At 46.6% G+C, this 22580-nt stretch overlaps 1 protein-coding gene across 2 annotated transcripts in view; it reads right to left on the minus strand.

Annotated features, from left to right (window-relative positions):
- SYNDIG1L (synapse differentiation inducing 1 like) overlaps positions 1-22580 on the minus strand; it is a 94051-nt gene that overhangs the window by 40614 nt on the left and 30857 nt on the right. Inside the window, exon 1 of one of the 2 annotated variants that reach the window (XM_083447184.1) lies at positions 7925-8327. The exons of the other annotated variant lie outside the window; for it this stretch is intronic. The gene's annotated coding sequence lies outside the window, so the exon portion shown is untranslated. Of the gene's footprint in view, positions 1-7924; positions 8328-22580 lie in introns of those variants that run through there. 2 annotated transcript variants of the gene reach the window in all.

Consider the following 22580-nt stretch of genomic DNA (forward strand, 5'->3'; position numbering starts at 1 on the left):
AGGTGAAGGCAGGTTGCCATACAGAGGCAGGCACAAGGAGGGGATGCAGGAGGTGGCAGATATGGATTTTTTAAAGGGAACCATCGCGCTGTGAGCAGGCCTCACCGAAGAACAGTGTGATCTTATTACCAGCATCTCTGTCCTTCCTTTCGCTCACCTCCCCACCCCATTACTTTCCTGCTTGTTTTCTTCTTTGCTTTGTTGCTCCTGTGATGGAAGATGGAAGCTCTTGCAGCGAGAGTTTTCTGCTGATTTCTATTAAGTGCCCAGCAAGTCTTTAGGTGTTAGAAAAACATTAAGTGATAAAAAATAAAATAAAAAGATTCGGAGATTTGAAACTGTGCCGCCTCATGCAATCTTACTTGAGAAACACATTTATTTAGGCACAGTTATGGTCCTGGCACAGAGACAAACACTGGAAAGCGGACAGAGACTGTAAATAAGCAAGGGGTATTCAGATAAACAGCCAGGAATGGAGGTGTGGGAGGTATGGAGGGTGGTCTGATGTAGCTTCTTCATTAGAAGTCTGGAGATTGGACCAGGAGACTATAATGAGATTCAGAGATGATACTAAATCAGAAGAAGCTGCAAACCTCAGTGAGGATAGAGAAATTTACATGCATCCATCTTTTCCCAAACCTACTAAGGCCAAGGTAGATGACATTTAAAATGATATAGAGTTCCATTCCAACTGGAATACCGATTAATGGAGGTGGGGGAATAAGCATGCTTGAGAACATCAGTGATGTACAAGAGAAGGGAACCTCATGGAACACAGAGAGATCTAGCCCCAGGTCATTCATTTCCCTAGTCATTTTGCAACAAGGCTATGTTGAGTGTTGTGAAGGCAACAAAGGAACATGGGACGCTGCCTCGCACACAAAGACAGACCATTGGTCCATTGAGTTCAGTACTTTCAAAATGATGCTCAGTGGCTCTCCAGTTTCAGACAGGGGGTCTCTCTTGAACCTGGGACCTTCTGCACTCAAAGCAGCTGTTCTGTGACTGAGCTTTGGCCCTTCCCCCTCTCTGTAAAATGGGATGTACAGTGGTACCTCGGGTTACATACGCTTCAGGTTACATACACTTCAGGTTACAGACTCCGCTAACCCAGAAATAGTACTTCAGGTTAAGAACTTTGCTTCAGGATGAGAACAGAAATTGTGCTCTGGCGGTGCGGTGGCAGCAGGAGGCCCCATTAGCTAAATTGGTGCTTCAGGTTAAGAACAGTTTCAGGTTAAGTACGGACCTCCGGAATGAATTAAGTACTTAACCCGAGGTACCACTGTACTTGGTTACACTTAGCAACCACCTTTTTGGTATAAGAACTAGTTACGAAAGGGATTATTCCAGTTATGTGGAAATCTAGCAATATGTTGACTAATCTAGCTTAAATCATTGGGGTGGTGTGATTAATAAGTTCAAGAAAGAGTTGTTTTTAAGAAAAAATAATTCAGGAAATATGAGAAAATATATTTATTTTTGGCTTATTCTCATAACTGATATGAGTCTTGTGGGACGCTAGAATAGCCAGTATGGTCTAGTGGTTAGAGTCTTGGACTAGGACCAGGGAGACCAGGATTCAAATCTTATTGGGTGACCTTGAGCCGGTCATTAATTCCCAGCCTGCCCTGCCCCACAAGGACCTTGAGAAGATAAGATGGAGGAGGGCAGGACTATGAATGCTATTTTGAACACTTTAGAGGGAAGGCAGAATATAAATGAAGTAAGTAAGTAAATAGGTAAATATGATAATGTAGGGATACTTTATTATTATAAAAAAGCCCTTTTTTTAGGGCAATGCACAAATTGATGGATTGTATGCTGCATGTCATTACAGCATCCTGCTTTTCAAAATGAAGTAAAATATAATTAAAATAATAGCACATTAATAAAACTCCACACATTATGCATGTCCAGAGGGGCTGATTGATTAAACTTTTCATTGTGCCTCAGATCAAAAGCAAAACAAAGAGAGACACAAAACCAGGCTCAGATGGTGCATTTGTGGTATGATAGAACCCAAGGAATGATGAGGAGAACAGAGGATGAAGATAAAGCAAAGCTGCTTTTCACAGACGGGCTGTGCTGAGCTGCATCCATGAATGCAGTAGGCGCTGCCAGTGCTTCCTGGACAAGGTGTCCTCCGCAGTGGCGTAGCGTGGGTTGTCAGCACCCGGGGCAAGGCAAGTAATTTGCGCCCCCTAACCCGTGGATTTGCGCCCCCTAACACTAACCCCCAGATGTTGCGCCCGGTGCGGCCGGCCCCCCCTGCACGCCCCACGCTATGCCACTGGTCCTCTGTATGGGACTTCACTAGAAGTGGCAGCAAAAAACATGTAAAGGTAAAGGGTAAAGGGACCCCTGACCATTAGATCCAGTCGTGGCCGACTCTGGGGTTGCGGAGCTCATCTCGCTTTATTGACCAAGGGAGCCGGCGTACAGCTTCCAGGTCATGTGGCTAGCATGACTAAGCCGCTTCTGGCGAACCAGAGCAGCGCATGGAAATGCCATTTACCTTCCCGCTGGAGCGGTACCTATTTATCTACTTGCGCTTTGACGTGCTTTCGAACTGCTGGGTTGGCAGGAGCAGGGACCGATCAACGGGAGCTCACCCCGTCGCATGGATTCGAACCACCGACCTTCTGATCGGTAAGTCCTAGGCTCTGTGGTTTAACCCACAGCGCCACCCATGTCCCAGCACCACCTGCGTTGACCTCTCCCCAAATAGCAGATTTCCCAAGCCCCTATAACATAGAGATAAGAGAAAGCTGTTACACAGAGTCCGGGGTAGTTCACACTTTTATGTACACCTCTTAATTTGCTGTAATGATTCACAGCTGAATGTGTTAACTGACTCAATTAACAGCATTGAACCTAAAGTATATATGAGCAATGCTATGATGCTGGCCCTGTGATGACTAATTCAGTCTCACCCATGCAAGCTGCGGCTTCATGCTTGTGTCATCAAGTTAGAAAAATGCAAATGTGTCTTTGTAGAGGAGCATAACCTCTGGGAACGCAAGAAGCTGCTTTTCACTGACTGAGCCAGCATTTGTCCCTTCTGATTGACAGAGGTCTTTCCGCTCACCTGTTACCTGGTTCTTTTAATTGGGGGCATCAGAGATTGAATCGAGGATCTCCTGCATGCCACACGTGCTATGTGGAATCCCACAGGAATAGAAACCTCACAAAATATTCGCTTTTGTGGCTCGTTCACATTCCTCAGCTGCAGTGCAAACGAGGAAGGGAATAGCTTACACTCTTCTGGAACGACAGAAAGTCTTGGGCGTATATTCGCCACCTCTGCATTTCGGATGCCCACCTGGGAAATACAGTCAGTTCCTTAGGATTTGGTGTCCTCAGCTCTCATATTTTTAAATAAGTCATTATGATTACTAACCGAAGAGGTTGGAAGCATAATGCCAAAGGTTATTGGATCAAAGGATGGCTGAATGTAGCTTGTAATGGCCAGAGTTTTTGTGCTCTGTACAGCTCCTTCCACTTCCCCCACATTTATTCTGGACATTCTCAAAGTGTTTCTTTCCCTTTATCTTCTTGTGCTTTGCACCTGAGTGGTTGGAATTGTGGGTCTTAAGAGGAGAAAATACTTATTAAATATATATAAAAGTGTAGACCCTTTTTTACAGCACATGATATAGGCTTCTTTGTTGTGTGATGGTCGGCTTGACTGGAGTTGTCCAGTACTCATGGAGAACTCTGCCCTTAGCACTGACCCAACAGAACTTTTATGTCTCTCGCATCTAAAACCTTCAGAGGCAGCTGCCTTGATCTTAAAAAAAAAAAAAAAGGCTGGGGGAATAAAGCAAAACTGACACTCAGAGATTTGTCTTGTAAAAGTGCTTGTAATACATCTCTCTAGGGAAATAATTTCCCAAATGCTCAAAAGACACTGCAGAAGGAAGGAGCAAGGAAGGCTGAGACAGACGGGAGGAGAAAATTAGATGACGATTTTCAGAGTGATGTAATTTTGGGAAGAGGTTAGTGCAGGAAGGAAGGAAGATACAGCTGTGGGAACTAATGATTGCATGCAAATGCAGGCAGCAACCCCCATGATCCTTCTCAAAAAAACCTTTCTCTATCCCCTCACCTCTTTATCTGCACCCCACAACAGGGGACCAATCATGTCTTTGTGCTCTGCAAATGTCATTTGGAACTTTGCAGGGGTGTGTGGGGTGTGGGTGTGGGTGTGTGCCTTGGGGGTGTGTGATTTGAATTCAAAAGGGGGGTGGGAGACAGAGAGTTAAGGATGAGCAAAGAGTTAATTTCTCCATCAACCAGCAGCAAAGTTGTTTTTTCTGGTTCTTGGAAATTTGTGATGTGCTTACATCACCACCTGCCTGCTTCTATGCCATTGGTGCAACCTTCTCAAACACACCTCATGCCATTATCCTGAGTTAGGTGGGTCTGCAGAAGATGGGTGCTTGTGTCCACAATCCCCTCTTTCAGCATTCCCAGTAGGATTATGGAATTCCCGAGCTGTGATTGTTTCTGTGTGCTACAAAATTGAGAGGCAATGGCATTTTTTACTCTTCAGCAAAGCCAGAACAGCCAATTCATTCCAGGTTTTAAAAGTCAATTAATTTTCCATGCTTCTAACCAACCCATTAAAGTATCACTGAATCGAGATGCTATTTTTAAGAACATTTCATGCCAAAAGAAAAGGGAGGGAGAAACGGAGTGTGGAAAGGTTCCTATGAACGAAAACCACGCATTGTTTGAAAAGCCATTTTAGACATATTGCCTAGAATAAAAGAGATTTGTGTGGCTGACTTTAAACAACCACCTTTCACAGAAAGGCAGTTCTAACAAAAAAATGATTTAAACTCCACGCTTTAGTCCTGCAATTAATTAATGAATCGGTGTGTGACAATAAGGTAGCCAGCATGAGAAGTCAGGACTAGGTTGAGGGATGAAAGGAGCCACAGTTGGGAAATACTTTGACTGCAACGAAAGATCCCACCCTCATCTGACAAGGCAATGTTGTTGTTGGGGAATATATTGCAAGATGCAGAGGTATTTAAGCAGCAGCTGGACAGGCTTCCGTCAGCGATGCTGTAAATTCTGGCACTGAGCAGAGGCTGGGTGAGATTACCTCAAAAGTCTTTGCTAGTTCTAAAATTCCTGTGATTCTATGTGTCCTTCATGAGCTTATGTCAGCATGACACCAAAATACTGTCAGGCAGACCTTAGTTTCCTACACCCAAAAAGGCAAGGTGCTAATTTACCTCAGAGTAGCTACCTGTCCAGCCCTAAACAGTTATGAGAGGTTGTTAAGCAGAGATAAGTAGGTGTCTACCCTCAGGGCAACTGTAGCTTATGTTTAGGGCAGGGGTCCCTGATCTCTTTGGACCAGTGGGGGCACATTTAGAAATCTAAGAAACTGCCATGGCTCTCCACAAAATATCCATTTCACAGAAGAAAAACTGGTGATGCTGAGACCTCCCCACAGCTATAGACAGGAGGTCTACATTCTCACACATGAACCAACAGCGATAAAAAGCAGGCAACACCCCTCAAAAAGCAGACAGCACCCCCTAACTAAGCAACAACAACCCCTCAAATCCTCATTTAAACACACACACACAGGAGTGGCAGAGGCCATTGGCAGGGATGCTATATTGTGGACCCCAGGTTTAGGACAAGACAGAAAGAGGCAGCAACTGCCCTGGAGTAACTCTAAGTAATTTGCCTAGAGGAGGAGTAACCAACATAATCCGCGCTAGATGTTGCTGGACTTTTAACTCCTAAGAGCCCCAGAGGGCATGTCAAATGGTCAGGGATGATGGGAGTTGTAGAATCATAAATTTATAGAACTGGAAGGGACCGCAAGGGTCATCTAATCCAACCCCCTGCAATCTTTAGCCCGATGTGGGGGTCAAACCTATGACCCTGAGATTAAGAGTCTCCTTCTCTACCAACTGAGCTAGTTATAAAAACACCTGAAAATCAGCACATTGACTACCACTGGCACAAAAAGATGATGTCTCCACCAGCCGCCAAGTGACACTGAGTCTCAGAACAGGTAAGTCACACCTTCAGATTCTTGGCTTCATGGGGCAGGGAACGTATTAGAGGTCTGGCCGTGGGCCGAACGGCAGTGAAAGTGCAGGAGAGAGACATCCGTAACACAGGACTGGAGTTTTCACATCTCAAAGTGCCTTTGAGCCTCCCTCGCACTGCGTGTGTGCATGAGTGGATGTAGCTCATGCCAGCCAGAAAGCGGAAAAGAGCCATTTTTAAAAAACGAATATACTTCCCAGCCAATATTAGTTAATATTACATTCCACATTACAGGCCAATTTGAGCAAAAAGCCATTTAAAAGCTTGGGTATGGGAGTGCCATAGACTGGAACGACAGATGGCACACACTCTTTAAGCATCGCTGCCACACAGAGTCTGTCCCAAATTCTGATGGAGCCTAAAAAGGATGAAAGCAGGTGAGAGTGGCTCTATCCGAGCATCCCTTGTGGGACCTGCCGTGCCCAAGCAGACCCAGGCAGCCCAGGCTGGAATTGCAGCAAACTGGGCTTTGCTCCAAACTTGTGACAGTAAAGCTTTCTCAGTTCCTAGCCAGCTTTTCCTCCCATCCTGCTTTACCTCTTGGCTGCTGTCTAAAGAAGAGGTACCAGTCCAAGAAAACACTTCTAGGTAGCTTGTAAACACTGATTAGAGGAAAGTCACGCCCGGGTGATGACTGCATTCTGCATCCAACTTAACTTCTGTGTCAGGCGTCATCTCCTGCCAAGCACAAGCAAATGTCTTCAGAGACGAATGGCACCAAGAGTTTGCCTTGGACCACATAGGTTCAGATCCTCGCGTGGCAGCAAAATACAGTGGATCATCTTGGGCTAGTCGTCCCGCTGCCTGACTTACCTCGGTGGGGGCTTGCGCAGATAAAATGGGACCACCTCCCTGCTTCCCCCCTCTCAAAATCCTTTGTATTCCTAAGTCTCAAGGGACCCCTCCCAGCCCTCCTGAGTGAGAAGGAGGGAGGCATTGTTGTTCTTCCCTCCGCGGGAGTCCTGCCTTCTCCTGGGGGTTGGGGAGGGATAGGAGCTTTCCCTCAAGAAATTCAAGGCGCCCAAGATGAGCAGCCACATCTTCCCCCTCCTCGGCTCACCGGGGACCGTGGGCTGGCTCTTAGAGGGATGCTCAATCCTAAACCCGCTTACGCAGAAAGAAGTATTGTGAAGGCTAAGGGGTTTCATTGTGCAACCCGGGGCGCATCGAGTCCCATTAGACGCTGCGGAACTTCCACGCGTGGAAACATGCTTAAGACCGGGGGGTTCATGTTTGCCGCTGCCTGGCTCTCCTTCGAGCCTCTCCCCCCGCGCTCCTGTGGCGCCCAGGCAGCGCGAAGTTCAGGCAGCCGCCGGAGCCGGAGGAGGAAGCGACCACAGCAGGTGGCTCTCTCTCCGGAAAGTGCATTTCGGAGGCAGGGAGACCCTGCCCAGCTGGGGCTATCTGTCGAGGACCAGGAGTCGTCCACTCGACTGGTCTAGCAAACCCAAGACGCAGAGATTGTCCCTTCGCCCCTCACCAGGGCATCGGGGCGCCTGAGAAGCCTGCCTTCCCAGTGGGTTCCCCCGACAGCCGCTTACCTGGGAGCAAGTTCAAAGGGGACTCGCTTCTGAGCAGATGCGCACACGAGGGCGCTGTCCACGGGGCGTGCCTGGAGGAGCCACATATTCCCCAAACTTCATTCAAAGAGTCGCCCATTCGCCCTCAGATCCCCCCCCCCAGCCCACCCACATATGATAGGCTGCTCCCCCGCTATTGCTCTCTATTTTCGTTTGGCCCAATACTTTGGAGAGGAAGGCGGCGGCACTCGGGAGGTCTTCCCCGTGCGCCTCGACGGCACGCGCCCCCGGTGGGGGAAAGGTGCTCTCGGGAGCCTTACCTGAGCCGAGGAAGCTGCTTCAGCCGCCGAGTTGGAGGGAGCCGAGCGCAGGCATCCTTGTCCCTCCCCCGGGTGCGGCCGATCCTCGCCTCGGGGCCCCTGCCTTCGGTGGGGAGAGCTTCAAGTAGGCGGAGGGTCAGCGTCCGGGAAGCAGCGCCGCGGCGCAGGCGGAGCCAGAGCTGGAGATGCGCCTTTGCGCGGCCGAGAGCGGCGCTGCTCCGCACAAGCCTTCAGCTGCAGCAAAGCTTCCCTTCGCTTGCGAGCCGGAGACCCCCGCCGAGCGGAGTGTCCTCTCCTCCCGCCTCCCCCCCAGGGGGGGAACTGCGCCGCCAAACAGGGGGCTCCGGCTGCCTCTTTCCGACTCTCCCTCTGCCCCAAGCCAGACACTTGGCATCTCCCCCCTAACCATCTTCTCCCCTCCCATTTCTCCAAGCGCCCCCCCCCCACTCCGCAGCCCGCCCACCCTCACTGCCGTGGCTTTTTCCTGGTCAACAATATGTCATAAGCTCAGACAGGGCTGCACGGAATGTGAGAGAATCGCCAGCTTGATTCCAGCAATAAGATTGTTTTGTTTTGTTTTGTTCCAGATTTGAGCCCTTCATTTCTAAACCCAATCTGATGTCTGGGAGATATTTGAACAGCCCAGTCCCTAGGCTTGTTTACTCTCAGGCATAAGACTCGCTGTCTTCCATGGGATAGTTTCTCCGAGGTAACTGTGCAGAGGATCGCAGCCCCAATGCCTCATCTGTATATTTTTGGAACCATTTAATTTACACCTATGCGTATTGGGGGGAGTTAAATAGGACAGCATCTCTAAACGATCTATAATAATAGATGGATTTTAAAAATAATTAAAACTGTATGTATTATAACCTGTTTTTACTTGGGGCTGCCAGGTAAGGGGCTGAGGAACTAGCTTAACTGCCCAGGTTCAGCCCCAGATGTTCTTGCCTGGTCTGAGACCGGTTGGGGCTTTGGGAGCGGGGAGGGCTAGGCAAATTTGAATTTGTGAGGCTAAGACTGAGGGATGGTTTTCATTTTTATTTTTATTTCATTTTTAAAATTGTGTTATCTTCAATAGTCTTCCAAAGGTTCCCAAATTATGCAAACATTAAATTAAAACTGTTAAATCAAGGCTACAAACCTAAATGCAACCAACTGGGAATAAATCTTACTGAGCTCAGTGGAACTTATTTCTGAATGGACATGCATGAGATAGGCAAGCCTATGAGCAGTTACTGGGGAGTAGGGCCCACTGAGCAGAGTGGGTCTTACTTATGAGTAAACATACATAAATTTGGGTTCTGCCATAATCTCCAATCGATTTGCAGTGCTAATGATCAAGCAAGGATATGAAGAATGCGCTTGTCACTCAGTCTGTGTGCCCAATGGACTGATACACAAACTACAGACCCCTTTTAAGACCTTTCTTCACATGTTCTGCACCCCAAGGTGGGTGAGAGACTTGGGATTTTGTGAAAAGCCAACTGGATCCCTCTGTAATTGCTGAAAATCTGCTGAGCATTCACCAGATTACCCCTTACTGTGATGCTGTATTAGTCTGGTAGAAAAGGAAGTGGTTGATGGCTAATTTACCCACTCCGTGGAATCTCTCTGCCAGTAAAAATTAAGAGATGCTTCCGCTTCCACTCCCCCCACCAGTCTGATTTTTGTCTAGTCTGAGTAGAAATGTTTAAATCCCTGTGGTATTGAGCAAGTGACATGCTCCCCCACCCCACACTGAGGAAAAAGAAAAGACACCACAGGGCAGCCTTTGCCAACCATGGTGCCCTCCAGATGTTGTTGGACTTCAGGTCCCATCAGCCCCAGCCAGCGGGGGCTGATGGGAGTTGTAGTCAAAGAACATCTGGAGGGAACCAGGTCCGTAGGGGAACTTCCATATAGAGGAGCGCTTGGTTTTGTGCACTTGAAACAGAGCAACATGATGACAGTCTTGCTGGATCAAGCAAAGATGATTCTCGTATTCTGCCTCTGATAAGCAGATATCCCTGGGAAGTTTGCAGAAGTTTCGATGATATATAGACAGCAAAATGGGCAACAATAACTTTCAGAATGGGTTAAGTTATATGCACAGAGGATGGAACCATCAGTAACAATTAGCTATGTCAGCTAAGTGGAACCTCGGTGTTCAGAGGCAGTGCAACTCTCTGCTTGCCAGATGCTAGGGGCAAAAGCAGGGCACGGTGGCCATAGAGACCCTAATTGATTCGCTTTCAGCATCTGCTCACCAGGTGTTGCCACAGAATGTGGAAATTCCCCTTTTGGATAGAGATTAGTTTAGTGATATGCAGCATATGGTCTCCATGATTAAGATATCATGGTCAGACCCTGACATCTCCCATTTAAAGGGTCGGGTGGTAGGTGATGAATAGGGACTGAGCTAGACTGGTAAAGAAAAAGTGATTTATATGCGTTGTATGTGTGATAGAACATTGTGCCACAAGATGGCGACGTGGAGACCAGTTTTCCTCTACCGGTTTTCCCTGTTTAAATTTACAATGCTTTACCAGCGGTCAGCAAACTTTTTCAGCCGGAGGCCAGTCCACTGTCCCTCAGACCTTGTGGGGGACCAGACTATATATATATATATATATTTTTTTTTTTGGGGGGGGAAATAACAAATTCCTATGCCCCACCAATAACCCAGAGATGCATTTTAAATAAAAGCACACATTCTACTCATGTAAAAACACCAGGCAGGCCCCACAAATAACCCAGTGATGCATTTTAAATAAAAGGGCACATTCTACTCATGTAAAAACACGCTGATTCCCGGACCGTCCGCGGGCCAGATTTAAAAGGCGTTTGGGCTGGATCCGGACCCCGGGCCTTAGTTTGCCTACCCATGCTTTAAACTGAAACACTTCTTTGACGTCTCTAGACCACTGGACCTGAGATGCTGGGGTGTCACTGCCAGGAAAGAATGATCAGTATGGACCAATGAATATCAGGGGCCTACCAATGTGGTGCCAACAGGTACACAGGCAGTTGCAAAGGCTGCCCCTGGGGCCCACAGTGTCTTCCCAAACAGCTGAAATTAGGCTTGAAAGAAGCATTTTGGTGCAGTCAATATAATAGGCTGTGGTGTATGCTTGGCTGTGTGGTGTATGTATACGTGTGTGTGTGTGTGGTGCCCGCAACAGTTCCTCCAGTGTGCAAACATGCCGACAGACCCCCAAAAGGTTGGGATCGCCTTGCTATAAGGCAACTTTGTATGTTCCTATCGCAGTCCTAGCTCTCATAGCCACGATAAGACTCTGTCCTCCATAAATCTAATGCAACCCTTTCCTAAAGTTGCCTTCAGCATCACCACAACTTTTGAGAATCCGTCTCATAAGTTAAATTATTGTGCGAAGAAGCGCTTCATCCTGTCTGCCTCTAACCTATCCCTGATCAACTGTGTTGGGAGACTCTTCTTCCTACAATTGCAAGAGAGGGAGAAAAATGCCTGCCTGCCCACCTTGCCGGTCCTCTTCATCCATCATTCCATTCATAATACCTGGAAGCCATCCAGGGAGACTGTGCCTGATCCTGGTGCTGATTGTTGTCTGTCCAAAGAGCAGACTGGCAATGAGCATGATCAGCTGGGTTGGATGGCAGAGTCCCAAACAGCAAATGCTGCAGAAAAAATCTGGAGCTAGAAGCTGGTACCTCTTTCTTGTAATACTTATGGTCTAGCGCTACATCAGCCCTGGGCTCTGCTACCATCTGGAGAGGCCCTAACTTGACAGTGTATGATATTTCTCAAGGCAAGCAACACTTGCAAGCATCAGCTTTGCCACCAAGCAGCCCCTGGGTCCATCTGCAGCTCTTTATGCTTCCTCCCGCAGGAGAGATTAGCCTGGAACCTGGACCAGACCATCAACTGCCAAGGGGGTGAAAGACTGTGCAGATCAGCGAGAGGGGCTGCTTGTGTGTGGGCTAGCCTCTTTATCATCAGCCAGCCCCTGGGTCCATCTGCAGCTCCTTCTGCCCCTTCCATCTGGATGAAAAGACTGGCATCTGTACTGTGCCAGCAGCCGCCAGGAGCTACAAGAGACTGCTCCCCTCTAAAACACACCCACCCCTAAATTGCACCTTCGCATGGATTTTAAGTCTAAGCCACTTTGCAGGCCAGTCTTGGCTGAAAGGCCGGGTGTATCCAACATAGAATAACCTGTCACTGTGTAGCAATGCTCTAGTATCATGTCTAACAAAGCCTCTTTGAGGTTTTTTGCCACCCACCCATCTTCTTGGTTCTGTGCAAACTTTTTCAAGGAGTTTTGATGTGTAAATCTGGCACTGTGGGTTAAATCACAGAGCCTAGGACTTGCCAATCGGAAGGTCAGCAGTTCGAATCCCTGTGACAAGGTGAGCTCCCGTTGCTCAGTTCCAGCTCCTGCCAACCTAGCAGTTCGAAAGCACATCAAAGTGCAAGTAGATAAATAGGTACCCCTCTGGCGGGAAGGTAAACGGCGTTTCCGTGTGCTGCTCTGGTTCACCAGAGGCGGTTTAGTCATGCTGGCCACATGACCTGGAAGCTGTACGCCGGCTCCCTCGGCCAATAAAGTGAGATGAGCACCGCAACCCCAGAGTCGGCCACGACGGGACCTAATGGTCAGGGGTCCCTTTACCTTTACCTTTAAGCTTCAACAAGATTCCTTTCAATTTTATTTTTGTTTGATTACTCGTTTTAGGAAATGATAATTTTGTAGTCATTTTCAGTTCACTGTAAGGTGAATAAATGCTTTTTGCCAGTCCAAAGTAGAAAGTGCCCTTCCATTACAATCCTAATGTGGCCGGGCTGACCAGAGCTTGCCAGGGAACTGCCTCTGGCAGGAAAAATGCTCACACACCCCTTACTTTCCTGTGTGTGGATCATGCATAGTCTGTAAAATGACTCAGCCTTAGTTATTTAAATACATTCAAAGTTCTGAAGGGATCAGAGAATCATAGAATTGTAGAGTTTGAAGAGACCCCAAGGATCATTTAGTCCAACTGATTCTATTCCTCAGCTTCCCTCCCCTCCCTCCCTCCAGAATTTCTTTCTCACACAGTAGCAAACACACAGGGGATCCTATCTTCTGCTTCACTGGGGAGAGCCAAGCAGCCTCTCCAGATTTTCCAACTCTCCCTCTCCCTGCATCGAATTGTAAATGAGCCTTCTTCAGCTTCATGGGGAAAGGGAAAGGATGGAGCTTGTGGCTGCCAGTTCACTTTTTCATCTTTCTCGCTGGCTGAAGCCCAGATTTGATGGAAGGTTGGGAGCCTCAATGGCAGACCGGACACTGAGGTCCAGCTCCGAGGGGCTGCTGGCAGTTCCCTCCCTGTGAGAAGTGAGGCTACAGGGAACCTGGCAGAGGGCCTACTCAGTAGTGGCGCCCGCCCTGTAGAAAGCCCTTCCATCAGATGTCAAGGAAATAAACAACTATCTGACTTTTAGAAGACATTTGAAGGTTTAGGGAAGTTTTTAATGTTTGATGTTTTATTGCTTTTTAAAAAATATTATTCATATTCTGTTTGGAGCCACCCAGAGTGGCTGGGGAAACCCAGCCAGATGGGTGGAGTGTAAATATTAAATTATTATTATTATTATTATTATTATTATTATTATTATTATTATTATGGAGGCTTCACCCAGGGCAGAAACCCTGGCTAGACCCTCCCCTAGCTATGGCTCTGCTTTTCCACAGTCCTACTTATGCCCCCCACCTATCTTTTTTCTCTCCAGCACCCCCAAATCATCCTAGGGTACAACACCTCCCACACTATAGGGCTGCTTTACTCATTACAGGTTTTAGATTTATGCCTAACAGGATAACTAACACATCACATGCAAATGCTAGTGTAAGTTGTAGGAGGTGCTGATTTCTAACAGAGAAGCAGGGTGAGGACGGTGGGGAAAAAAGAAATATGAAGCTATGACTCTGGCAACCGCTTCTCCATTCCAAATGGCCTTTTTGACATTGTGTGTCAGAAAAAGGCACCTTCCTATGTTCCTATTTAAGAGGCTGTGGGTGGCTTCAATTGCCCCCAAACTCACGACCTCTGCTCTACCTATTGTCTTTTGCATTCAGAAAGGTTTCTTTCTGGGCAAGGGCTGAGCAGCCAGAGAAATAGGGAGAGGGAGAAAGGGGCAACGTTGGGAGATAGGTTTGTCCACAGGTGACAAACTGTTCTTATCCATAATCATTTTTCTGCATTAAGGTTTTGGATGAATGAGGAACTGCTTTATTTCATCCACGTAGATACCACTGGGAGATCAGCTGCATTGTGCTAGGTACAATGGAGAAAGAGAAAGAGACAAAGGGGCAGAATCTTTTCAACTCCGGCTCTCGGAGGCAGCTGTCTTTTTCTAACACTGGAAATGAGATAATTTCATAGGAACGAGATATCGGAGCGACTGGCTTGCGCTGTGGGTAAGACAAAGAGAATTTCCTGCAATCGCAAGATTTCACACAGGTCTTGTTCTTGCATGTTGAGGGCAGGAAATTCTACTTTGTTGGCCAGGCAAAACGTAGGCGGCCAGGATCTTGCCATTTATTTATACCTGGCTGAGCCAATCCAGAGGCCTCATATTCCCTGCCAATCACAGGCACTAATACTGCATGTCTCTATTTAGTTTATAGGGCTGGCACCAGGCTTCTGGGAACCCTGGCACTGGTGTCCTCCTGCCCACAAGTTTACTCGACAGTAGTGCCTGAATCTAGAGGCTTGCTTGTTAGTCTACCGTTCCCAAAGTGTATGGTAAGAAGTTTCCCAGACCCAGCTGTTGCTACCAAGTAAACTTAAGGCCGGGAAATGAGGTGAGAGGGAGATCTGACAAGGTTTCGAGGTCAGCACTGCACCAGTGGGCCCTGGCAGCTGTCCAAGAGTGCTGGGTGCTGATGCCATCCCTGAAGGGGGTGAAACAGTGGAACCTGTGAAAGCATACTGTTAAGTTGTGGGTGAACATATCAGACGACACAGCGATTCTTCAAACAGCTCTTGTTTATTCACAGGCCAGAACAGAACTGAACTGAAGGGTTCAGCCAGCCTGCTTATATAGAGCTCCACTAGAACGCTAGTAACCATTTTCTGTAACTATCCAATCACTGAACGTCACTTTTGATCCCTTATTTGCAATATGTGGACCTGAAGTATCTACAGTATCCCTCTGCTGGCCCAAGGTGAGAACTTCAGTACATAACACCCCTCCCCACCGAGATAAGGCGTTAGTTACAATCGTAATGGTTTTCTTATATACAGCACTACACGTAATGGTTCAATTAGGCATACCACATACAGTCATTAAGTGGCTGGCAGCCTTTGCTTGACACCAGCAGCTTGCATCCATGTGTGGTGCTAACTGAGCCATTCCTGCTGCCTCCACCGCTATCTCCTGACAGTTACCAATAAAGGAACGCTTTCTCTCTCTCTCTTGTCCCACAGGGAGGCCATAAACGCCCACATCTGAGATACCAGCCCACCACTAGGATTACACCCACACCATAGATTTAACACCCTCTTACAACGCTTCAACAGTCAAGATTTCCTCCCAAAGAATCCTGAGAGCTGTCACTTCTTAAGGGTGCTGAGTGTTGTTAGGAGACCCCTCAAAGAGCTACAATTCACAGCACCATTAACAAACCCTTAACAAACTTCAATTCCCACAGTGCGGAGCCAACAACATATTTATATCCTGTCCCTCTGCCTGGGTTTCCCCAGCCACTCTGGGAGGCTCCCAACAGCATATTAAAAACACTGTAAAACATCAAACATTAAAAGCTTCTCTAAACTGGGTTGCCTTCAGATGTCTTCTAAAAGTCAGATAGTTGTTTATTTCCTTGACATCTGATGCGAGGGCGTTCCATAGGGCGGGCGCCACTACCGAGAAGGCCCTCTGCTTGGTTTCCTGTAACCTCACTTCTCACAGTGAGGAACCGCCAGAAGGCCCTTGGAGCTGGACCTCAGCGTCCAGACTGTGATCCAGGTTATATAGTACAAGGTTTGAGTTCTGGTCTCAGTTGATAAAGTTCTTCCTGGTCCCAAGTCCTAGAGCCTGCAACACTTCAGCTCCTTGCTTGGGTGCTTATAGAACCAGGAAGCACTGGCCAAAGCAGGCTACTGTGGAAAGAATTGGCAGACCCATGCCCAAGAATGTCACATAAACACTACGAGCAGTTTCTGACCTTGGGGACTATAATGGCAGCTACCAAATGGGAGGTAACAGCATGGCAATCTTATCAGCTGGGTGAACTCATAAGATAAGGATCCTCCTAAGCATCACTGGAAAGAGCTAATTCTCTAAGCTCTGCTGGCATCCAGCCTCAGACCTGGCGATGTGTTTGCTCTCAAGTCTTTGGTTTGTTCTGGCTATCAAACAGCTTACAGAAAGGTTTAGGCCACCTGGGCTAATTAAATGTAAACATGCAGGACCAACAATGGACAAAGCCTTATTATAAAACCCAAGAGGTCATTCCTCAATGGCAAAGCCTTGGGTGGGTTGGTAGAAGTCACCACCATCCCTTGCTAGAGAAGCTGAAAGGACACTTTGCTTTGAAAGTGAGTTCCCATAAAACTAACCTGGCACTGACTGAGCTCATCAAAACCTCGCTCCCGAAAGACGCAGGCCACTACAAAATAGATTATTTCCCACCCTGAAAAGCTACGCCTCACACACAGCTTGTTAATTCGCTTAAAAGCATCCTTGCAGTACATTAGCGATAAGCTGCTGGAAATGCATTCCAAGGGACTAGGGGGGTGGAGCGAAAGGATGGATGCCCAAGGTGAGCCACTGCCAGAACGGAATCATCTGGGCCATGCGGCATCCCAGTCCTAAACCGCCAGAGCCGCTCTCCTCAATTAAAGGTGGCTGCAGTCTCCTTCATGCGGACCACACACATCTGGCGGATTAAAATGCAAGCACTACAATTACCCAGAGAGAAGGGCTCAGGGCACAACAAGGGGGAGATTAGCTTTCCCAAAGAGATATCCGAGCAGCGGAGCTGCCAGCCTTTGTTCCAGGATTTACTAGCAGTCACAGTGAAATTTGAATGGATACATCTGCACAGGATGGGCCTCTGTGCTCCTGGCTCAGGTCTCCTTGCACACAACCAGAAAAGCAAGGAAACAGTCCTAGGGAAAAACCAGGTGGGATGTGGCGTTTCTTGAGGGAGCGCTGTGTATCTCCTTCTGTGAAGAGTGAGAAACCCCTTTTCGACCCAAGGGTCCTGTTCCCTTGTTGGCAACGTTTCTGGCAGATGCAGAGCCCAAGCAGGTGGAGCAAAAGGTGCGGCTCTTACTGCTGAACAGTAGGCCAGTGTTTCCCAACTGGGGGCCACATGGCCCTCCAGGGGCCCCAGGATATTCCAAATCCATGAAAATCGTGTAAATGGAGGGCCACAGTGTGAGGCTAAGGGGCCACAAAGGAAAGCGAGAAGTGAAGAAAAATAAATCTTTTTTTAAAAAACCAACCCTGATTGGCTGGCTATTCGCTTGGCCAATCACAAGCAGGTAAGGGGGCAGGTAAGGAGGTGGCCCACCAGGGCCTAACGCTGCTTTTTGTCACATGTGTTTTCTTCTAGCAGTCCTGGTTTGTTTCTGCCAGGGAGGGCGATAGCTGAGGCCCCTGTTTTGACCAATAGAGCCTGTGATCCAGAACCCCCAGGTCAGGTAAGTGCGGTGGTGGGGTAGCAATGGGCAGGGCTGGGCAAGTTGGAGCTGCTTGTTGCTGCTGCCAGTGCCGGGCCTGGTGGCAGTCTGGGCCTGACTCTGCAAGGTGCAGGGTGCAATCCACCTCAGCACCTAGTGGACCCAGGGCCTTTGGATGTTGCTGAGGGGTGCAGGGAACATTGGCAGCATCGGCCCGGCTCTGCAAGGTGCGGGGTGAAATCCACCCCAGTGCCTAGCCGAGCAGGGTCATCTGGTGCTGCTGACTTGCATCTAGTAAATAACTAAGTGTCTACTCAGAAGAAAGCCACATTGAGTTCAGTGGGCCTTACTGCTCTACAGCGGTACCTTGGTTCTCAAACTTAATCCGTTCAGGAAGTCTGTTCCAAAACCAAAGCGTTCCAAAACCAAGGCGCGCTTTCCCATAGAAAGTAATGCAAAATGGATTAATCTGTTCCAGACTTTTAAAAACAACCCCTAAAACAGCAATTTAACATGAATTTTACTATCCAACGAGACCACTGATCCATAAAATGAAAGCAATAATCAATGTACTGTACTATAAAATGAAACAGAATTGTAGATGATAAAAATTAAAATTCGGGTTCCAAGTTGTTCGTGAAATAAGCTGTTCGAAAACTGAGGTACCACTGTAGTGTTTTATCCAAACAGCCAGGGCTACTCCGGCTGACAAGATCTTTTTGCACCAAGTCCGTGAGGACCACTTGCTTTTTAAAATTCTCCCATATATTCAGAACTCCCTGTGTGCCTTTTGGACTGTATCTGTAGATTTCCCGCTCTGTGTCAAATAACTGGGGTCAAATAAGTGTTGTTAACTTTTTATAATACATGGGAGATGGATCTCTTTCTGAAGGTACCAGACTCTCCTTCCTTGGAGGTTTCTAAGCAGAGGTTGGATGGCCATCTGTCATGGATGCTTTAGCTGAGTTCCCTACATTGCAGGGGGTTGCACTAGAAAGATGACCCCTGGGGTTCCTTCCAGCTCTATGATTCTGTGTTTTTCTGCTTCAACAATATTTTATTATGTAATTGTATTTTATATAAATTATAAAAATATAAATAAAACATGTTCTATTTCCAAACAAAACATTTGAATAGATACCTTAGGACGGGCGGGCAGGCATGGGTGTAGCTAGGATATTTGTTGGGGGGCAGAAACTCAGATTTGTATTGATTTGTATTGATTTTTCTTATGGGGGGCAGCTGCCTTCCCTGCCCCCCTTGGCTGTGTCCATGGGGGTGCACAGGAAGGAAACAAGGTCAGAAGGGGGTCAGGAAAAGGTTGGGAAACAATGCAGTAGCCTATGTTCCGGCCACAAAGCCAAAGGTTTCTGCCCTCCCACCCACCTTTCCATCCAGACCAGCAAGAAGCATTGTCACAAATCAAAGACACAATCTAGCCAGTCAAAAGCGGTCAAAGAGGTTGCAGAACAAGGTCAGTGAGGGACGTGGCCAGGGCTGCATTAACCATGAAGCAAAATAAATACGTGCTTAGGGCATCAAGGGAAGGAGGGCACCACGGAAATTGTCCATCGTCAGATTTTTAACATTAATGGTCACTAATTGCTCCGCTGGGCATTCATTTTCTCATATTAAAAATCCCAGCAGAACAACTGTGCAACAAGGCAGGCTGGATGCCTCATTTCTGCTAAGTATAGAAGCAGATGTGCTATGTAAGATTCGTTCTGAGGATCTGATCACCGACTTTGAAATTAGAAAAGGGAGGAGAAATTTTTAAATATAAATAAAGTGGAAGCATACAAACATGAACATTATTTTCCATCTTACGGTAGGTTTCGTTTCATTTTGAAAAATAAAATGTTACTTAACAGTTTGTTATTGTTTATGTTTTGAATTAGTTATATATGGGGGCGTGAAAATCTTTTTAAGTGCGTAGGGCCTCTAAAGGTCTTAATTTAGCCCTGGATGTGGAATCTAGCCAGGGAAATTCCCTGAAGGTCACGTAGACTGGAGGCAGGAAGGGCAGTATATGGGCCACAGGTAGATGTTCCTCATCCCTGCCCAGTGTGGACTGTGGTTTCTGTTCACATCCTGGGATGCTGCTCAGGCAAGAGATCAGGGCAGGTGTCCTGAATTGGAGTACCAAGTACTAGAGCAGAAGCAACTTTTCGACACGTGATGATGGGCTACCATCGAAGTTTAGAGCTTTCAAAGAACAGCAGCACCGTGCAAGCTTCTCCTCCCTTGGATCCTTCTAGAAAGACGAGCCAACTCGAAGGACTGCGAACAAAAATTGAACCACATGCGCAGGAGGAAGGAACAAAACGCGCAAAACCCAGAGTGGAAGGGGTTGTCCACACACAAAGCACCACTACACAGAATCCTTTGCTTTCCTGGAGCTCATTTTCAAAAGTATGAGAATGACTGAAAGTGACTCATAAAATGGGACGGCGTAAGTGCTCCCCTGATTGTACTTTGACGCAGAAAGATCTCTGAGAAGAGCACAGAAAGCTGGGGGAAAGCTCTGTCTCATTATCTTAAATACCGTAGAATGCACCGCGTTATGATTTGATAGGCTTTATGGATGTCACCGCCACTCCCGTGTTGGTTCCATTTGGGAAAAAGAAGCCTTCGATGGATAGGAGGGACGTGAGCAAAAGGCAGCGCTAATGTTCTGCAGTTTCCCTGCAGTGGTGGGAGGCGGCAAGTATTCTATTTAACAGGGAGAGTACCATTGCCAACATGTCCTCAGCTTTGCATTCTTCATCTAACAACAGACATAGCAACAGATAAATACACTCTGACAAATTTGTTAACACTGCATTATTGGCAGCCAGAAGAAGAAGGAGAATAAAAAGATGACTCTGAACTAGGCGCTTGACTTCCTGCCAAGAAGTAACAAGTGGATCGGCAGCTGAGCTCAGGGATTTAAATGTTTTAAAGCCACAAATAATCAGAATTAATAACTCTGCTCCATTGTGTTCTTGAAACCAGGCTAACTAGTCCCTTCAAAGAAAATAAAGCACAATCACCGTGTGCTGAGCTTCTGGATGTAAAGCACACAAAAAAACCCCCTATTGGAATTATTGAGGGTTTTCATGGGTATGAGCCAGTTGAAATTATTTATGGGAGAGATTTGAGCAGGTGCTTTGCAGCTTAAGGCATACTTTGCTAAACCGGAGTTACTAAAACAGTTTTGATCTTACAGGCTTTTCACTCATTTTCTCCAGCAAACCTTTCAGGAAAGATATACATTATGAATGGACTAATATACAGCCTTAAACAAGTAGACACATGAAGACTTTAATTAATTTGACTTTTATCATTAAATAAGCAACAAGCTCCCCATCAATACAAATTAATTAAAGTTGTTCACTTTCATTGTAGGATAAAAGTACAGTCATACCTTGGATCTCAAACTCCATGGCTCCCAAACAAATCAGCTCCCGAACGATCAAAATCCGGAAGTGAATGTTCTGGTTTTCGAACAATGTTCGGAAGCCAAACGTCCAGTGTGGCTTCTGCAGCTTCTGATTGGCTGAAGGAGCTTCCTGCAGCCAATCAGAAGCTGTGCTTTGGTTTCTGAATGTTTTGGAAGTCAAACAGACTTCCGGAACGGATTACGTTCGAGAACCAAGGTACGACTGTAGTGGGAACAAGTGGATGGAGACCTGAAGGCAAGCGTATATCAGAGGCGAAATGTCACACTCTTAGATCTTCAAAATTGGCGAGAATTGATCAGATAATGGGCCATTAGTGATCCACCAGTGCATAGTCTGACTCTTTACCCCATTATCACTTACATTATTTTGTAATTTCTGCCTTACTCATCCATTTATTTCTGAGTGTCTAGCTTCTGCATGACAGCTAAAGATTCTGAACGCTTCTTGGCCTATGAGTGCCAGTTCTGGGTTTGATAGTTGGAAACCACAGCTCAAACTCCTGTTCAGTCATTATGTTTGTCACGCAGCCTTGAGGAAGCCATCATTTCTCAGACTAACCTTCCTCACAGGTTTGATGTGACAATAAAATGAGAAAGCTCCTAGCCTACCTCTTTGAGCACCGTAGAAAAAGATTAGGATAATAAAACGTGTGACAAAATAAACATGCCATTTTACAAGAAAGTGTATTTTGCCGCACAATGGATTGCAGCCGTCCAGTTTGTGGGGGATTTTTAAGAACACCGAAGACCAGGGCAAGACAGTCACTTCTTTGAGAAAAGACACCCCCACCAGCCCTGGTGGTTTAAGAACAGCATGGCGCCTCTTTAGCATCTGAGAGAGACATTGCAGATGACTTGGTTTTGACATTGCAGGAGCCAGAGTCCAGTGTGAAGAGGGTTTTAGAACTGATTCAAGAGTTTGGTCGATTAGCAGGTTTTAAACTCAACAAAACAAAAACTAAGGTTTTGACAAAGAATCTAACAGAAAAAGAGAAAGAAAGGTTTCAGAATGAGACAGGTTTGACAGTGGTGAAAAAAGTGAAATATCTGGGAATTATTATGACCTCAAAAAATGGGAACTTATATAAGGATAACTACGAAAAATGTTGGATGGAGATAAAAAAAGATCTAGATATATGGTCTAATCTAAAACTCTCACTGTTAGGTCGTATTGCTGTGATAAAGATGAATGTATTGCCAAAAATGTTATCTTTGTTCCAGACACTGCAGATTATTGATAAAATGGACTGTTTCAAGAAGTGGCAGAAAGATATATCCAGATTTGTCTGGCAGGGCAAAAAGCCAAGAATAAAATTTAAAATATTAACAGATGCAAAGGAAAGAGGAGGCTTTGCCCTGCCAGACTTGAAACTTTACTATGAAGCAGCAGCTTTTTGCTGGCTGAAAGAATGGCTACTTCTTGAAAATACAGATATACTGGACTTAGAAGGATTCAATAATGCGTTTGGGTGGCATGCTTACTTATGGTATGACAAGGTTAAAGTTCACAGAATGTTTAAGATTCACATTGTCAGGAAAGCATTGTTTAATGTATGGATTAGATATAAGGATTTTTTTGAA

Source organism: Podarcis tiliguerta (genome assembly GCF_965153285.1).
Source record: "Podarcis tiliguerta genome assembly, chromosome: 1".
Lineage (NCBI taxonomy): Eukaryota > Metazoa > Chordata > Lepidosauria > Squamata > Lacertidae > Podarcis > Podarcis tiliguerta.